At 38.0% G+C, this 19,716-nt stretch overlaps 1 protein-coding gene across 5 annotated transcripts in view; it reads left to right on the top strand.

Annotated features, from left to right (window-relative positions):
* The window catches only part of MGAT4C (MGAT4 family member C), a 769,379-nt gene that overhangs the window by 694,902 nt on the left and 54,761 nt on the right, over window positions 1-19,716 (top strand). The gene's annotated exons all lie outside the window — the stretch shown is intronic.

Here is a 19,716-nt window from a genome sequence, read left to right as displayed (position 1 = left end):
ATTTTCTTGAGGAGATCTATTGTCTTCCCCATCCTATTCTTTTCCTCTATTTCTTTGCATTGATCACTGAGGAAGTCTTTCTTATCGCTTCTTGAATTCTTTGGAACTCTGCATTCAAATGGGTATATCTTTCCTTTTCTCCTTTGCCTTTGCTTCTGTTCTTTTCTCAGCTTTTTGTAAGGCCTCCTCAGACAACCATTTTGCCTTTCTTTTTGGGGGGAATGGTCTTGATCACTGTCTCCTGTACAATGTCATGAACCTCCATCCATAGTTCTTCAGGCACTCTGACTATCAGATCTAAACCCTTGAATCTATTTGTCACTTTTACTGTATAATCATAAGGGACTTGATTTAGATCATACCTGAATTGTCTAGTGGTTTCCCCTACTTTCTTAAACAATTTAAGTCTGAATTTGGCAATAAGGAGTTCATGACCTGAGCCACAGTCAGCTCCCTGTCTTGTTTTTGGCTGACTGTATAGAGCTTCTCAATCTTTGGCTGCAAAGAATATAATCAATCTGATTTCAGTATTGACCATCTGGTGATGTCCAGATGTGGTTTTCTCTTGTTAGAAGAGGATGTTTGCTATGACCAGTGTTTTCCCTTGGCAAAACTCTGTTAGCCTTTGACCTGCTTCATTTTGTACTCCAAGGCCACATTTGCCTGTTACTCCAGGTAGTTCTTAACTTCCTACTTTTGCATTCCAGTCCTCTATAATGAAAATGACACCTTTTGGGGGTGTTAGTTCCATAAGGTTTTGTAGGTCTTCATAGAACCATTCAACTTAAGCTTCTTCAGCCTTACTGGTCAGGGCATAGACTTGGATTAGTGTGATATTGAATGGTTTGCCTTGGAAATGAACAGAGATCATTCTGTCATTTTTGAGATTGCATCCAAGTACTGCATTTCATATTCTTTTGTTGACTATGATAGGTACTCCATTTCTTCTAAGAGATTCTTGCCCACAGTAGTAGCTATAATGGTCATCTGAATTAAATTCACCCATTCCAGCCCATTTTAGTTCACTGATTCCTAAAATGTCAATGTTCACTCTTCCCATCTCCTGTTTGACCACTTCCAATTTGCCTTGATTCATGGACCTAACATTCCAGGTTCCTATGCAATATTACTCTTTACAGCTTCAGATTATACTTCCATCACCAGTCACATCCACAACTGGGTGTTGCTTTAGCTTTGGCTCCATCTCTTCATTCTTTCTGGAGCTATTTCTCCACTGATCTCCAGTAGCATATTAGGCACCTACCGACCTGGGCAGTTCATCTTTCAGTGTGATACCTTTTTGCCTTTTCATACTGTTAATGGGGTTCTCAAGGTAAGAATACTGAAGTGGTTTGCCATTGCCTTCTCCAGTGGACCACGTTTTGTCAGAACTCTCCACCATGACCCGTCCGTCTTGGGTGGCCCCTACATGGCATGGCTCATAGTTACACTGAGCTAGACAAGGCTGTGGTCCATGTGATCAGTTTGGTTACTTTTCTGTGGTTGTGGTTTTCATTATGTCTGCCCTCTGATGGATAAGGATAAGAAGCTTATGGATGCTTCCTGATGGGATAGACTGACTAAGGGGGAAACTGGGTCTTGTTCTGATGGGCGGAGCCATGTTTAGTAAATCTTTAATCCAAGTTTCTGTTGATGTGCAGGGCTGTCAAACTATGGAGGAGGTAATTGAGATAATGGCAACCTCCTTAAAAAGGCCCCATGCTTCACTCAGTGCCCCCAACCCCGCAGCAGGCTGCCTCTGACCCACGCCTCTGCCGCAGACTCCTGGACACTTCTGGGCATGTCTGGGTCAGTGTCTTGTGGGGTCTCTGCTTCTTTCTCCTGGGTTCTGGTACACACAAGGTTTTGTTTGTACCTTCCAAGAGTGTGTTTCTTCAGTCCTGTTTAAGTTCTGGTTCCATAGTGGAGTTTTGGCGACCTCCTCCAAGAGAGTTTATGCCATACCCAGGTCTGCAGCACCCAGAGCCCCTGTGGCAGGCGACTGCTGACCAGTACCTCCACAGGGGACACTCAGACACAGTTCTGGCTCAGTCTCTGTGGGCTGGGCATGCGTTTTGTGCCCTTCCCAGGTCTGAGCAGCTCAGGCGACCAGGTGCTTGGCAAGTGCACTGTCCCAAGTGGGCCGTGCCTCTTGCAGGATGTCAGCCCTCCAGGCCTCAGGAAGATGTGGTTAGCAGCTGGGAGCCTGCTCACAATTTGATGGAAGATGCCTTCTCTGGGGCTGAGATTTTAGGAGCCCCTTGCCTTCTGGCTCTGGCTGTCGCAATCAGGCCTCTCTGCCTCTGGGCAGGGAGTGGCTGGTATGCAGCGGGCTAGCTCTCCTTTGATATTTGTTCATTGCTTTGTTCTGTGAGTGGGCCAGGCTGCAAGTTAGGTTGTTAGGTTTGAGCCTTTCATGGGAAAGTTCTCTTCGCAGTTGCGGTTAGGCATGTATTCTGTGTTGTTGCTGTTTCCTCCCAGTTATGTTGCCTTCTGAGATTCTAAAACTCCCCACAGACCCTCCTGTGAGAGGGTTTCCTACTGTGTGGAAACTTCCCCTCCTTCATGACTTCCTCACCATGACAGGTCCCCATTCTTAACTCTTTTGTCTTTCTTTTTGTCTTTTTATTTTGTCCTGCCTCCTTTCGAAGAGAATGGGCTGCCTTTCTGAGTGCCAGGTGTCCTCTGACAGTATTCAGAAGTTGTTTTGTGGAAGTTGCTCAACATTCAAATGATCTTTTGAGGAATTTGTGGGGGAGAAAGTTGTCTCCCCGTCCTATTCCTCCGTCATCTTGCCATTCTTACTGAGAGAATTATGACTGTCTTTGACATATGTTAGGGTTGAAAAAAATTGAAAACTAATCTCCTTGGTTCAATGTTAAGTTCTTGAGTCGATTGGGAAATCATTTTCAGGAAGTTAGCCTTTGGGAGAACAGACACATCAGATCATGCAATTTTGGTTGGTAGAATCTTGGTGAAGTAGAACTATAAGGTCATCAGGTTAAAATCTGATGAACTGGTAATACCCTACTTAACTTCCCGTGGGTGTTCTTCAGCCTGCAGAAGAAAAATTTAAAAACACAGCTATTTAATCTAAATTTATTTGTCATTAAGTTAATAGGTAAAACATTTTATATATTTTAATTACCAAATTAAATATTAAAATTGAAAGAACTGATATCCATTACAAAATTTTTTTTCCTTTTGTCTTCTATCAAATTACAGAATCGTTTCCAGAAAGAAGACATAGATAGATCTATACTGGCCTCCAGTATGGAGTATGAGATGGAAGTTTGAACTGAACATATATATGTAATCTCATTTTCAGAAATGGCAATATCCAAAGTAACTCTTCCTTTCATGATTTTAGATGAAAATGGCAACAGAAATAAGAACTCCAAAATAGCTATTAAGCCTTCATTTGAGCAAGTGTTGTATTCTGATGCTGGAATGCACACTTCTCAAATCACTAAAAAAGCTTTTTATGAAAAATATTTTCTAGTCAACTAGAAACACTTATGTAAATCTCAAGAACTTCACTTGCAAAAGTACTTATTAGAAATACTTTAAAAAAAAAAATCTCTGTTACTAAATAGTATATCATAATTAATAAAAGCTTATAATTCATACTTTGTGAAATAACTTGTATTTTTATAGAAAAAGTCAACATTTCAGTTTGAGTTATGGATATTTATGTAACTCAAGATTCTTCAGAGTCCTCAAAAACTAAATTATTCACTAAAGTGCTTTTGTTGTTTGTTTTGTATAGAATTGTCTTGAAGTATGTTTTGCATATGGAAATGAAAATGTAACTCCTAGTGCTCTCAGATGTCCCCATACTATAATACTGTTAACAATGGCCTTTCGTTTTTGTTCAGTCTCTCATCTGTGTCCAATTCTGCGACCCCATGGACTACAGAGCCCACCAAGCTCCTCTGTCCATGGGGTTCTCCAAACAAGAATACTGGACTGGGCTGCCATTTCCTTTTCCAGGGGATCTTCCCCAGCCAGGGATCAAACCTGCATCTCCTGCATTGGCAGGTGGATTCTTTACCACTGAGTCACCAGGGAAGCCGATAAGTAGGTCTGAGCATAGTATAATCCATAACTTAATTCCAGAACTTCTCAGACTAAGCTGCAGGCCGATGCCGAATACATCTTGATCTGATACCAATCTTTCTCTTCTTTTATTGTTCATGCTCCAATCCTGTTTTGTGTCTTGTTTACATTGATCCATGACAAGTCTGCTAGAGAACCTGCCTGCCAAAGCAGGAGACATAATAGATGTGGGTTAGATATCTGGGTTGGGAAGATCCCCTGCAGGAGGGCATGACAACCTACTCCAGTATTCCTGCCTGGAGAATCCCATGGACAGAGAAGCTTGGTAGGCCACAGTCCATGGGGTTGCAAAGAGTTGGACATGACTGAAGCAGCTTAGCATGCATGCACGCACACAACAGGTCCATCACTTCTTTGCTCCAGGAATGGGGATCTCAGACCACAATGACTCAGTGTTCACTCAGTCTTGACAGCATTTATTTTTTGGTATGGTTTTCAAACCTCTGTACCAAATTCATTCCCTTCAGAAATGCATTCTCTTCCAAGCTGTCTGATGCAGCTGCTCCTGACCTTGGGTGTGACAAGTCAGCCAAATTGAAGGTGACATCCAAGAAGGCTTAAAAAGTCTTAGATATTTTTCTTTTTCAAAGAGGAAAGCTACCCGGATAATGACATATGAAACTAGCTAATTCTCCTGTATTTATTATCATGAGTAAAAAAGGGGGTAATATGTTGACACAATGTTCTTTTTCAAATTCAATTTCAATTCTCTTCAGTTATCTATTTCTCTTATTCAGTTTGTTGGTATATTTTAGTTATCTCTTTCTCCCTACCTACCAACCTGCCTACCTATTGATCCATCTAATTAATTCATTTCTATATCCATTTATTCAAATATCCTTTGCTGAAAAGAAGAGAAATAAGGAGAAAATGAGGAGAGAAGGAAGAAAGAAAGAGTGCTAATTATAAGTCTGTGTGGTTGCATGAATCTATCTCATCAGTTATGAAATTCACAGAAGTATATAGGCTCATTTTTATACTCACAAACATATTTTACTTTTTATTTTATTTTTATTACTTCTACTTTGTCATGTGGACAAGAACAACAAAAGCATTTTCAACATGGGATTTTGAAAAGTATGAGGGAAGAAACAGATAATAAGAGAAATTCAGGAATTTCAAAAAAGTTCTGTTTCTTTGTTTTAAAAAGTTTTTTCTGAATCATTAGTTAGTGATAGGAGTGTGCTTGGGTTATTGCAACAGAGCCAAGAGAGTGTAACAAAGTATTTATGAGTAGGGGAAATGCCATTTACTAGCTCCATAACCTTGGGCAAGTCACTTAATCCTTTTGTTCTCCACTCTATTGTCTGTAAAAGAAGGATAATAATGGTAATAATGGTGATAATTATTTCATCGGGCTCTTTTGAAGTTTGAATGTTTTAATATTTATAAAGAGCTTTGAACAGTAGTTGGCAAACAATAAACACACTATGTACTAGCTGTTACTTGTCTGAATACCCTTACAGAATGAAAGCTCAGGAGAGCAGGAGATTTGTTTTTATGTTCATTGCTGTTTCCTAGAACTAAGAATTATAAGTATTCAGTAGGTCTCATTTTGAAGAGGCAGTATAGTGTCCTAATTAAGAATAGTGATCATGAAGATAGACTCCTTGCATTGAAATCCAGGCTCCAATAATAGCTGTTTTACTTTTTCAGGTTAGCTAATTCTACTCTTTAGTTTTTGATTCTGCAAAATGAGGAAATAATCGTTAATTTTGTGTGTCAACTTGACAGAATCTCAGGGTGACCAGATGTTTGGCTAAACATTATTTCTGGATGTGACTGTGACATGTCTCAAGATGAGATTAGTATTTGAATTGGTATAAGAAGTAAAGTAGACCACACTCCCCAACATAGGTCGGCTTCATTCAATCTGTTCAGGAGATCTGAAGAGAACAAAAAGGCAGAGGAAGGGAGAATGTACTCACTCTGCCTACTGTTGAGCTGGCTCGTCAATCTTTTTGTGCACTCAGAACAGGACTTAGACCACTGAATCTCCTCCCTTGGGCCTTTGTACCCAGCGTGACACCACACCACTTGCTTTGCTGGTCTTCTCACTTGCAGATGGCTGTGCTACGCGGGGCTGTGCTCAGTCACCCAGTCGTGTCCGACTCTGTGTGACCCCATGGACTATAGCCCACCAGGCTCCTCTGTCCATGGGATTCTCCAGGCAAGAATCCTGGAGTGGGTTGCCATGCCCTCCTCCAGGGAATCTTCATGACCCAGGGATCAAACCCAGGTCTCCCACATTGCAGGTGGATTCTTTACCATCTGAGCCACCAAGGAAGCCCTTGCTGATGGCACATCACTGGAATCCTCAAATTTCGTAATTCCATTGGCCATGTACATCTATAAATAGAGAGAGAAAGAGATCTTCTGTTGGTTGTGTATCTCTGGAGAGAAACTAATACTGGGTTAAAAATAAAAATCTTCAACTCATGCAATTATTGAGATGATAAAATGAATTAACTTATGTAAAACCATGTCACAGTGCCATTTCTACCCCATCACCTGATGCTAAGGAAAATCATTCTTGTAGTGTTATTTGTGACTAGGAAGTGCTTACTGGAGTTGCACAACCCAGAAGCCCTCATGAGAGTTACATAAATGTAAATTATTTTTGCTATTGTTGATAACCGGAAGTCAAGTTAATAAATATTTTATCCCATAAATGATACTGTTATAAGCCAACTGCAAAGGAAAAAAAGCAGTTGGGGCTATCTCTGTTAATATCATCTGTCTAATTTGATCCTCTTTTGTGTTATAGAGCTTATTTTATTTTTTTCCCTCCAAAAGAGACTGCCCTTTTGAATTTTGACTTTCTTTTGGATCCAAATTTTTCATTACCCACATATTCTCATGATGCTTTGGTACTTTCCTAACCTCCAAAAATCAAATAGTTTCCTGCTTTGGTATTTTCACAATGCATTTAATATGATTGAGTGCACTTCCCTCCTCTCTTTGTTCGTTGCCATATCATAGTCTCCATTGCCTACCTCTGCATTTAAAAGCAATATTACTTTGGAAAGTTACTTTGGGACTATCTGTATTATTTTGTCAGCTTTGAACTTCAGCTATAATATAGAGTAAAAAGTAATATTCTACATGATAATCTAGTTTTCATCTTTGTTTAGAAATACCAGCATACTCTTGAATAAACACATTGGGTACATGTTATCCCAAAGATTTTGGGAAAATAAGGAGTTTGCTTATTGGTTGGTCAATTTATTAAAAATTGGTTATTAACCACATTACTAGAACTCAGTACATGAATATGATTCTAAATATGATTGCTTATGAACCTTTTAGAAGGTAACTATTCTAGATGTGTGTGTTCTGACAAATATACCCCTGTATGTTCTAGTAATATTTTTTATCACTTTTCTAAAAAAATATCTCTTCAGGGATAGATATAGCTTTGAAATTCCAACTTATTAACATATAGAGAGCACTATTACCTTTAAAAATTATATTGCTATCTATACAAATAAATATTATTAAGGAAATTTTAATTAGAAACTGTCAACTTAAAGTTGAAATTTGGAGAAAAAATATGCATTGATAAATATTTTGATTGAATCTATACACAAGAAATTGACTGGTTGACTAATTTTTTCCTTCATGTTGTTTCATTCTTTCAATGTATATTTACTATATCTATTATTTATCAAATATTTGCAAACTATCAAAGAAAAAATATGTTCTTGTAAAGTTTGGGATCTAGTCTAAGTAGGTAGATATTAAAAATAAATAAATAAGTAAACTACATAATAAATGAGAAGGTTACTAATGTCACAGAAAAGGAAAAGCCAGGACATGCTGAGTGATTCTGGAATGCATGTTTGAAGGAAGGAACTCAGAATTTGATAGTTAGGATAGACCTCATTGAGAAAGTTATGCCTGAATAGTGACTTGACAGAGGGTAAGGGTTAGGGCCATGAGAGTATTAGGAAGAGAGATTTTTAGAAGGAAAATTGGAACATCCAGTGCAAAGTCTCCCTACATCAGGAGGCTCACAGCATGTACAAAGAACAAGGAAGATAGTGTGTCTGCTGCTGAAAGAAGAAGGCAAGTATAAGAGACCAATGAGGACCTTTTTATATCATTGTTAACAGGCATTTCAAAAGAAGTGAGGAGGTAGTATAATGTTTGTTTAATGATAAGTATATGTGTAATGAGGCTATTTGATTTTCATTTTAATAAGCTAGTTACTCTATTTAGCATAGGTTGTAGAGTGGGCAAGGAGGCAAGGTTGAGCAAAAACCATAGCTAAATCTAGGTAAGAAATCATAACTTGGAACCAAGGTGAAAGTAGTTTTAGTGAGGCATGGATATACTATGGATATAGATTAAATCCAGCAGGATTTCCTAGATATTGATTTTAAGGTGGAATGACAGTAAGTGGCCTCAAGTCCTGGAAAAAGAAATAGAGTAGATATTGACTGGGGAAGGGAATATTGTATAGATTCCTCTGCTTGCTCAACCTCTCATAGCCTTTCCAACCAACAAGGCCTTTTCCAATAAGTCGGTTCTTTGCATCAGACGGCCAAAGCATTGGAACTTCAGCTTCAGCATCAGTCCTTTCAATGAATGGTCAGGGTTGATTTCCTTTAGGATTGACTGGTTTGATCTCCTTGCAGTCCAAGGGATTCTCAAGAATCTGCTCCAGCACCTCAATTGAAAAGCATCAATTCTTTGGTGCTCAGCCTTCTTTATGGCCTTTCACATCCATACATACCTACTGGAAAAACCATAGCTTTGATTATACAGACTTTGTTGGCAAAGTGTTATCTCCACTTTTTAATATGCTGTCTAGGTTTGTCATAGCTTTTTTTCCAAGGAGCAAGTGTCTTTTAATTTTATGGCTCCAATCACTGTATGCAGTCATTTTTGGAGCCCAAGAAAATAAAATCTGTCACTGCTTCCATTTTCCCCCCTTCTATTTGCCATGAAGTAATTGGACCAGATGTCATGATCTTAGTTTTTTTATTGTTGAGTTCTAAGCCAGCTTTTTCACTCTCCTTTTTTTACCCTCATTAAGAGACTCTTTAGTTCCTCTTCACTTTCTGCCATTCGAATGGTATCACCTGCATATCTGAGGTTGTTGATATTTCTTCAAGCAATCTTGATTCCAGCTTGTGATTCATCCAGCCCAACATTTCTTGTACTCTGCATAGAAGCTAAATAAGAGTTGCTACTACTCCTTTCTCAATTTTGAGCCAGTCAGTTGTTCCACTCTAAGACTCTAACCATTGCTTCTTGACATGCATTCAAGTTTCTCAGGAGACAGGTGAGTGGTCTGGTATTCCCATCTCTTTAAGAATTTTCCACTGCTTTTTGTAATCCACACTGTCAAAGCTTTAGAGAAATAGACCAAGTAAGATCTAAAACTCATACATATACTCTAATTATTTTCTAATTTCACATGCTGTTATTGACCTAGTCACTTGTGGAAGAATCAGCATTGATGGTGGTTTCAATATTTGAGAAATAAATCTATATTATCTCAACTTTGACTTGAATCAATATTTTTGTACATAGAATTGCCCAAATCAAGAATACGAGAAGTTTTGTAGGGAGATGCTTATTAAAAGAATACTTGAAGATAAGCCAGATAAGCTAAAAAGTCATACATTTTTAACTCCTCAGAGAACTGAAGGTACAAAATTAAATGGCTAAATTCAGCAAAAGAAGAGCCTTTCCAGGAGTAAAAGAATCTCATGATTTTTTTTCCCTTCCTAAGGGTACTACAGCAGAAGGAGACTTTATGCCTTAGGAGGAATAAGGAGGAACCAACACAATTTTTAGCAAGCTGTTAATGGTTGTGCATAAGTTGGAGCAATGGATTAGAATTCTCAAGGGTTTCCATCACAAATCAGTTCTATAGCATTGACCAAGTGGAGCATCACCAAGTGCAAGAATGTGGCCTGACAAAGATTGGGGCAAGGAAGGAGAGCTAAGAAAGCCCACCCACAGCCTACAGGGCTTTCCAGTACTGCAGTGCTAGAGCTGGCTGGCTGGGGGCAGGGTAGCAAATAGAGAGAGATCTTCAGAGGCATGGAAAGTTGGGATAGTAAGAAGAAAGCCTCAATAATTCACAAATCCCAGACAGCCAGCTCAACTACAGATTACCAAGACTCAGGCCCTCACACAGCCAAAAGAAGCCTTTTAATGACTTAAAAGAACACACAGAGTAAACCAAAATTAACTGAAGTGGATGTTAAATTTGAAATTTTCGAGAAGTAATTCAGTTGTGGTATTTGGCAGAGACCCAAGGGAATCAGGGAATCCTCTGAGTTTTTAGTAAGGCACATGTCCAGTTGAGAGGTCTTATGGATCCATAATCTATGTGCAGTGTTAACCAGCTAGCACTTACACTTCTGCTCTTGATCTTACTCTGTATGGCAAGGAAGTTCACTCCTGCTTTTGTCTCTAATCATCAACCTGGACTAACAGGACTCATAATCTATTATACGCCTTTTACCCATGGAACAGATGATCCAGTATCTTTAAAAATGAAGTCCAATGGATCAGATACTAAAGATGCTTTTGGCAGTTCTCATTTTCACTGTGTATCTCTTTACTTGAAAGCTATGCACCTGGCCCAAGATTTCTTGCTCTACATCATCACCAAGTTGGAGGTCTGTATTGGGAATGGAACAAGGGAAGAAATTGATGGGAGGAGGTTCTCTTTCCTTCCCCCACCTTTCTCCAGGAAGCATATGAAGACTGTCCTCCAACTCCATTATTTTCTACAGATGGATTTTTGCTGACCAACCCCCTCCCCCATCAGTGTTGGTAAATATCTGGCATTTACCAGTGACATTCCCTCATCAACCTTGTTCAAATCCAGGATTTCACTCCCTACAGTTATTTCCTGAATAGAAGTCCCTGTTGGACTGAATTCTTCCCATGAATTATTTGGCATTTTCTTTCTTTTGCTTTAATGACTATAAATTAATACTTTAGACAGTAGCTCAACTGGATACTTGATAAAATTGCAATTCTTAGAACAGAATTTCATAGTTAAAATTGATATTTTAATTTAAATTATTTGAAGGAATTATTTCCAATCTTATGGACTCTCTAGATTGGTAAGTGTTGTATTCTACTGTGATTAAATACCCAATCATGACAAAAGCTATAATAGGCATTTTACATGAAAAGTTAAGCAATTAGATTGACTTGAAACTTTAATAAGCCATATATGTTTCCTAAAAATGACAACTGAAAGTTTTCTGAGCTTTGCCAAAATAATTTTTATTCATTAAAAAAAAAATAGACATAGAGGCTCTGGTAAAATACTATAAAGGAAAAACTATTCTTTGAGTGACGTGAAAACTTCTAAGGGTAGTCTGTCTAGAGGCTTCCTGTAGTGTATCAAAAAGTGGATTAGACTGCTTGAGCCTCAGATAGATCTGTCATCCCAAGATCTCTACTTCTTTGGAAAAATAGAAGCTTTAGGCCTCCTTTTAGTCAATAGCCTAGCCTCTAGGGAATTGAGAACTAAATTTTCAAAAGAAAATGCTTTGTGTCCATTATCTTGCTTCCTGCTTCATTTCTGTTTCAATTCCAAGTAAGACTGCTATCTCCCATTGCTCTGGTCAGTTTCAGGCACTGATATGCATCATAATGTGTGGAGATGATGACTCACTCCACAAATGCTAGACTCCTGTTCAGGAGTTGCTGCTCATATGCTCTTACAGAGAGCTGGTCAAGTGGGAGGAGCAAGAACCAGAAGGACAGAACCTTTGTCATTTTAATTCATGGTAACCAGCTCAAATTGAAGATTTACACTATGGTTTTGTGTCCAAGAGTACACATACCTGGCTGCCACAGTCTAGGGAGAGGAAGCTTTATCAACTATACAGGACACATCAGATTGAGACTTGAAGGATCCTTTGTCTGCTCTTCCAGGATGGGTGTATCCTCCGGGGGAGGGAAGGAGTGGGCAGGAACTGTCTGCATCCACAAGAGAACAGAGGAGACAGTTGTTTCCAACCAGCAGAATGGAAACTAGAAACACTGGTTAGCCCAGCTTGTCAATAGAATTATAGTCTCTCTAAAAGGAGAAGAAATCAGCAAAGGGATGAATATTAATGTGAACAAAGAGATGGACAGACCATGAAGGAAGAGCTAGTGTAAACATCTTAAGGGGAGATATCGATCTTCCAGACTTTCCTAGAATTCCATTTCCATGGAATGCTGCAGCATATGAATTGAATGAGATGTTTGTATAGACATTCACAGAAAGATTGCAGTAAGATGCAGTTCACCTTCTAATTGAAGTCTCAAGAAGAGGATGCTACAGGGGTTACAGACCTTTCAACAGAAGTGACATTTGATCAGGGTTTTGTCTATGAAAATGGAATATATGTTCAAAAGCACTGAAGCTTGAAAGTTCATATGAAATGTGTTTGAAAAATGGCAGGTACTTCAGTGTGGCTGAGGCATAAAATGCTTGATGGAAATAAAACACATAGCTAAGAAATGTATCAAACCAAACAGACAGTGAGAAGAGAAAACAATAAAGGAGTCAAAGTCAAAAGTGTTCTGACCAGATTCACATTTTAAGACATCATTTTGGCAACAGAGTTATCTGATTTGCTTATCTAATTGGCACCATTAGACAATAGACAGCATTTATAACAGGGATATATAGAAAAGCCAGGAAGATAGCTGCTATGCAAACAGTAATACTACTTGGAACCTGAGTGCTTGGGAAAAAGAGCTCTCAAAAGTTTCAGTGAGAAAATGTCTTCCTTAATCCACAACTTTTCCCCAAAATCATTGTTATGTCTCTGCCCTTGGTGCATAAAGAGTAGTTAACAGACATTATTCCCCCTTCCTCCAACCAAGATTCACCAATGAACTCCCTGCCCTTCTCCTGAACTTGACTGTATGATTACAATTTGGAGTTTGTGAATTTAACATTCCTGATTTTTAAGCTGTGAAAGTCCACATCGTGTAGTGATTTTTATACACATTTTAAAGGCTTTAAGGCTGATATGCAAAAAGGAATCAATTAGGGGTGTTACACACAGCCAAACCACCAGTTTTTATACTTCAGTTTAACTTTTTTAAAAAGTTCCTCCAGTCTTTGAAAATAAGTATTGCAAAGTAATTAAAAAATAAGAAAAATGAGTCAATAAGGAAACAACAAAAAATTGTTATGTAATAAAATGTGACCCTTTAAAAAATCCATTCCTAAATATAAATAATTGAGATGATAAAGGAAAAACTAAATCTAGATAATTAATATTTTAAATAAAAGATGAGAAGGATATGGGAATTACAGTGGGTTATAAGTAATGCTCAAAATTCTCCAAGCCAGGCTTCAGCAATACATGAACCATGAACTTACAGATGTTCAAGTTGATTTTAGAAAGGGCAGAGGAACCAGAGATCAAATTGCCATCATCCGCTGGATCATCGAAAAAGCAAGACAGTTCCAGAAAAACATCTATTTCTGCATTATTGACTATGCCAAAGCCTTCGACTGTGTGGATCACAACAAACTGTGGAAAATTCTGAAAGAGATGGGCATACCAGACCACCTGACATGCCTCTTGAGAAACCTGTATGCAGGTCAGGAAGCAACAGTTAGAACTGGACATGGGACAACAGACTGGTTCCAAATAGGAAAAGGAGTATGTCAAGGCTGTATATTGTCACCCTGCTTATTTAACTTATATGCAGAGTACATCATGAGAAATGCTGGGCTGGAAGAAGCACAAGCTGGAATCAAGATTGCCGGGAGAAATATCAATAACCTCAGATATGCAGATGACACCACCGTTATGGCAGAAAGTGAAGAGAGACTAAAAGCCTCTTGATGAAAGTGAAAGATGAGAGTGAAAAAGTTGGCTCAAAGCTTAACAATCAGAAAACTAAGATCATGGCATCTGGTCCCATCATCTCATGGAAAATAGATGGGGAGACAGTGGAAACCGTGTCAGACTTCATTTTTGGGGGGCTCCAAAATCACTGTGGATGGTGACTGCAGCCATGAAATTAAAAGACGCTTACTCCTTGGAAGAAAAGTTATGACCAACCTAGACAGCATATTAAAAAGCAGAGACTTCACTTTGCCAACAAAGGTCCATCTAGTCAAGGCTATGGTTTTTCCAGTGGTCATGTATGGATGTGAGAGTTGAACTGTGAAGAAAGCTGAGCGCCGAAAAATTGATGCTTTTGAACTGTGGTGTTGGAGAAGACTCTTGAGAGTCCCTTGGACTGCAAGGAGATCCAATCATTCCATCCTAAAGGAGATCAGCCCTGGGTGTTCATTGGAAGGACTGATGCTGAAGCTGAAACTCCAGTACTTTGGCCACCTGATGCGAAGAGTTGGCTCATTGGAAAAGACCCTGATGCTGGGAGGGATTGGGGGCAGGAGGAGAAGGGGACGACAGAGGATGAGATGGCTGGATGACATCATCGACTCGATGGACATGGGTTTGGGTAGACTCCAGGAGTTGGTGATGGACAGGGAGGCCTGTCATGCTGCGATTCATGGAGTCGCAAAGAGTCGGACACAACTGAGCAATTGAGCTGAACTGAACTGATATTAGGTTGGTGCAAAAAGTAATTGTGGTTTCAGATCATGAATTTTAAATCATTATAACTAGGCTCAAGCACATCTTTATCAACCAAAATAGGAACCATGACAATCAACACATTATTGCCAATAAAAACTAAATTTGTTTATTCCTGTAGCATAAAAACCCATGCTTTGGGATTTGACAAACTCTTGGAAAGCATTTTCTGCATCCTGTTGGTTGTGGAAGTATTTTCCCTGCAAAAAGTTGTCAAGATGCTTGAAGAAGTGGTAGTCAGTTGGTGAGAGGTCAGATGAATATGGCGAATGAGGCAAAACTTCGTAGCCCACTTTGTTCAAATTTGGAAGCACTGGTTTTGCAATGTGTAGTAGAGCATTGTTGCGGAGAAGAATTGAGCCCTTTCTGATGCCAGCTGCAGGTCTTGCAGTTTTCAGTGCATCTCATTGGGTTGCTGAGCATGCTTCTTAGACATAATAGTTTCACTGGGATTCAGACTGGCAACAAACTACCAAACAGTGACCATGACCTTTTTTGAGTGCAAGTTTGGCTTTGGGAAGTGCTTTGGAGCTTCTCCTCATCCAACCACTGAGCTTGTCATTGCCGGTTGTCATATAAAGTCTACTTTCCATCACAAGGCATAATCCAATTGAGGAATGGTTTGTTGTTGCATAGAATAAGAAAAGATGACACTTCAGAACGATGATTTTTTTTTTTTATCATCTCATGAGTCACCCACGTATTGAGCTTTTTCACCTTCCCAATTTGTTTCAATGCTGAACGACCATAGAATGATCTACATTGAGTTTTTCAGAAACTTCTCATTCATTTGTAAGAGGATCAGCTTTGATAATCCTCTCAATTGGTTGTTGTCAACTCCTGATGGCTGGCCTCTACACTCTTCATGTTCAAGGCTTTAGTCTCCTTTGCAAAGCTTCTTGAACCACCACTGCACTGTATGCTTGTTACTGTTCCCAGGCCAAATGCATTGATACTGTGAGTTGTCTCTGTTGCTTTATAACTCGTTTTGAACTTGAATAAGAAAATTGTTCAAATTTGCTTTCTATCTAACATCATTTCTGTAGTTCAAAATTAATATAAACAGCAAGTAATAAGTCTTCAGCAAAAAAGCATAAAGCTAGAAATGTCACAGATGAGTCTATTTAGTTGGCACCATAGCCTACTTAGATGGCCTCCTTAGTTCAGCTAAGGCAAGCCATGATCAATGAAGGGGCAAAACATCCTATCTTTCCAGTGTGAAGTGTTTGAAAATCATTAATTTACCTTTTCATCATCTCAGTCCAGTCACTCAGTCATTTCCAACTCTTTGTCACCCCATGGACAGCTGCAAGCCAGGCTTCCTTGTCCATAACGAACTCCCAAAGCTTGCTCAAACTCACATCCATTGAGTTGGTAATGCCATGCAACCATCTCATCCTCTGTCATCCCCTTCTCTGGCCTTCAGTCTTTCCCAGCATCAGGGTCTTTTCCAATGAGTCAGTTGTTTGCATTGGGTGGCCAAAGTATTGGAGTTTCAGCTTCAGTATCAGTCCTTCCAATGAATATTCAGGACTGATTTCTTTTAGGATGAATTGGTTGGATCTCCTTGCAGTCCAAGGGACTCTCAAGAGTCTTCTCCAACACCATAGTTTAAAAGCATCAATTCTTCAGTGCTCAGCTTTCTTTGTAGTCCAACTCTCACATCTACACATGACTATGTTGTTTTCACTTTGGCACCATCTTTTCATTCTTTCTGGTGTTATTTCTCCACTCTTCTCCAGTAGCATATTGGGCACCTACTGACCTGGGGAGTTCATCTTTCAGTGTCATATCTTTTTGCCTTTTCGTACTGTTCATAGGGTTCTGAAGGGAAGAACACTGAAATGATTTGCCATTGCCTTCTCCAGTGGACCTCGTTTTCTCAGAACAGTGAAGGAAATTTTCAAGGCTAAGCTAATGATTTTCCAACACTCTAAGCACTAAATTTACTTGCAAATGTTTAAAAAATCACTGTAGCTAATCATCTCATTTACAAGTCAACTTAAACGTGTGGGCAGTAACATGTGTAGGCCAAGATATGTTAGAATGGAACTGACACTTCCTAGTTCCCCAGGGATCTTTCACTTTGCTTGGCTGGCTCTGCAACTCCAGTAAAGGGCAGCCAGACTCCAGTAAAAGAACAATTTGCCTGTTCTTACCTTTGCTGCTGTTTGCTTTTCAATACTCAACTTACAGAGATGAAATCTATTACTCAGCAGGAAGTGCTTGCACAAATGAAAGATAAATTTTCCTTCTAGATAGGACAGATCAGTGAGACTCATAAAATATTAATGATGAAAGCTTTGGGAATTAGATATATCCCTGACCATAGGTTTCTCTTGACAGTGAAGCACAGTCAGTTTAACCCACTTTTTTTTTTTCCTGTAAGATTCCCATCAAGAATGATATGAAGGGAAAATAATGCATGATTTAAGATTCAGATGAGCACAGATTTTTTTGAGAAAGGTAATTTTTCTGTCTTTTATTTTCTCTCATGTTTTGCATTCCATACATGCTGTAAATTTCAATGAGTGATGTAGTGTGGCCGATCTGATTCTTAAAGCTGCTCATGTGCTCGTGACAGATACTGCTTGAGAATAATACAGAAAGTACACAGTTCTTCTTATTTAATTTAATATACAATAGAATAATAGCTCTGTGTGTGTGTTAGTGGCTCAGTCCTGTCCAACTCTGCAACCCCATGGACTGTAGCCCAACAGGCTTCTCTGTCCATGGAATTCTCCAGACAAGAATACTGGAGTGAGTAGGCATTCTCTTTTCCAGAGGATCTTCCCAACCCAGGGATCAAACCCAGGTCTCCTGCATTGCAGGCAGATTCCTTACCATCTGAGCCACCAGGGAAGCCCAATAATAACTGACATTTATGTAATTGGAGCAATTCATTTATCCAAAACTTAATGATCTGTTGAATATGTATTCAAATATATATATTAGTAAAGAAGTGCTCTGTATTCTTCAGAAAGTAATTGTTACAGATAATTTTCACTCGCAAAGACTTATTATCTTGAAAATCCTTCCAAGACTATTAAAAATGTATAATTAATTTTAGGTTTTGTAGAATGCTTAGTCAATTACCATTACTGTGAGATTTTTTTCAACATACATTTTCACTTTATTCAGAAACAAAATTTACACTTATAACATTTAAGGATCATAGAAATTTATCATTCTCTTATTATGGCAACCTGAATACTTACATGTATTTATAAATATGTATTTATATTATATATTTAAGTATCCATAATGTTAAATATTTGAATATTCAAAGTCTAAATATTGGACAGTTGTTGAAAATGATAAAATAATATTATTAACCAATAATTTTAAAAATTATTTGATTTTTATGCTAACAATAATTTTTTGCGTGATTCATAATGTTTTAATCATGCTAAAAAACAGAAGTATATTAAAAGTAACTATTGTTCATAGTAATGCCTCACAAGAAAGACAATCACTAAAAATGAAAGTAAATACAACTAAATCATATCTATTAGAATTTGGCATATTAAGAATGCCATTTAACATGCTATATATTAATAACTAGAAAAATAAAGTATATTTTTCATTCATGCACTTTATTTCTCTAAATAGAATGAATTTATTTTTGCTTAATTACCTTTATTTAGTTGAATATCTTGTTTCATGAATCTTTTTCAGTGATACTTTTCCTCACTATACAGGTACAATTATACAAAATCCAAATGGAATCCTTATAAACCACTAATGTGACCCTAATTGGGATCCTGTGTTTACAAAGCATGTTTGAGTCTTCAGTTGGTGATATGCATACAAGAACAAATCAGCAGATTCCATTTTGTAAATCAGCCTTTTACAAAATTCATCAACACACTATTAAATATCAGATCTTGTTAAAACTTGTCTTAACGTATATTTAAGGTCACATCACTAGTAAGTGAAAAGACTCAAGACAGGTCCATAACAAGATGCCTCGTCCTGAAGCATATCATTATATTCTCAAAACCAGTAATTTATTCATAGTTGCCTGGTCATCTGAACATCACCTCTAGGGTCTAGAATCCCTTTTATCAATATATTCCATTAATAAGTTTGAAAATAAACTCTATAGCCCAAATGGCCTGCTGTAGTCAAGTACCAAAGCTTGCATAGTATTAAACTCATTGTTACGATAGCTTTCTGCATGCCAAATTTCTGGGGATCTAGACCTAGGCCTCCTTAAGTCCTACCTCCTTTCTGCCTCACTCTAATAATTGTAGATGCCACACTCTCCATGCTGAGGTATCACCAATCATCTATAATAATAATAACTCCATATTTAGAAATGAATTTACTTGAAATGAAAATTCTAAAATGACTACTACCATTTTAAAATATTAATATCAATCTCCCATTGCAACTCTTTTTGCTATATCTGGAAAATACAAAAGAAAAAGCAAAGTAGAAAAAAAAATACAGAGATTCTAGAGAGGGTCTTTTTGACCACAGAAGCTAACCACATCACATCTAACTAGAGATGAAAGAAGCTGATGGAGATTGCTGGAGGGGCAGAGAAATCTGTGCCTCAGGAGCATCTGAATTCTCAGCATTAACCATTGTATACAATAATAAATGTTTATATAGCATCAAACTTCAAGAAATAGCATTATTGGTTCCTTGGAGGTATCTAAATAGCCCAGGAAAGCATAAAATATTGAAAAATAGAAGTAATACTTTTAAGCCCAGTTGAGAAAAATGCAAAATAACAATATATTTGTCCTCAAACTATCTTTGCTTAAAGAATATGCACATGACTTTTAAGACATTATTAGAGACTTTTCTTCATGTATTCATTGTGTTATAGCCACACAATTTTCTTCTAAATACCTTTGTTAACAAAATCTGGCAGACAATCAATAGCAAACTGTGTTTCAGGCAATGAATTTATAATGTTGTAGCAGGAACAATTTCTTGAATGTTCTATGCCTTTATAGCTGATGGAAAAATCAAAACATGGATAAACATT

Source organism: Cervus elaphus, chromosome 3 (genome assembly GCF_910594005.1).
Source record: "Cervus elaphus chromosome 3, mCerEla1.1, whole genome shotgun sequence".
Classification (NCBI taxonomy): Eukaryota; Metazoa; Chordata; class Mammalia; order Artiodactyla; family Cervidae; genus Cervus; species Cervus elaphus.
The sequence above is the reverse complement of the archived record's forward strand: the minus strand, read 5'-3'. Positions and strand labels throughout refer to the sequence as shown.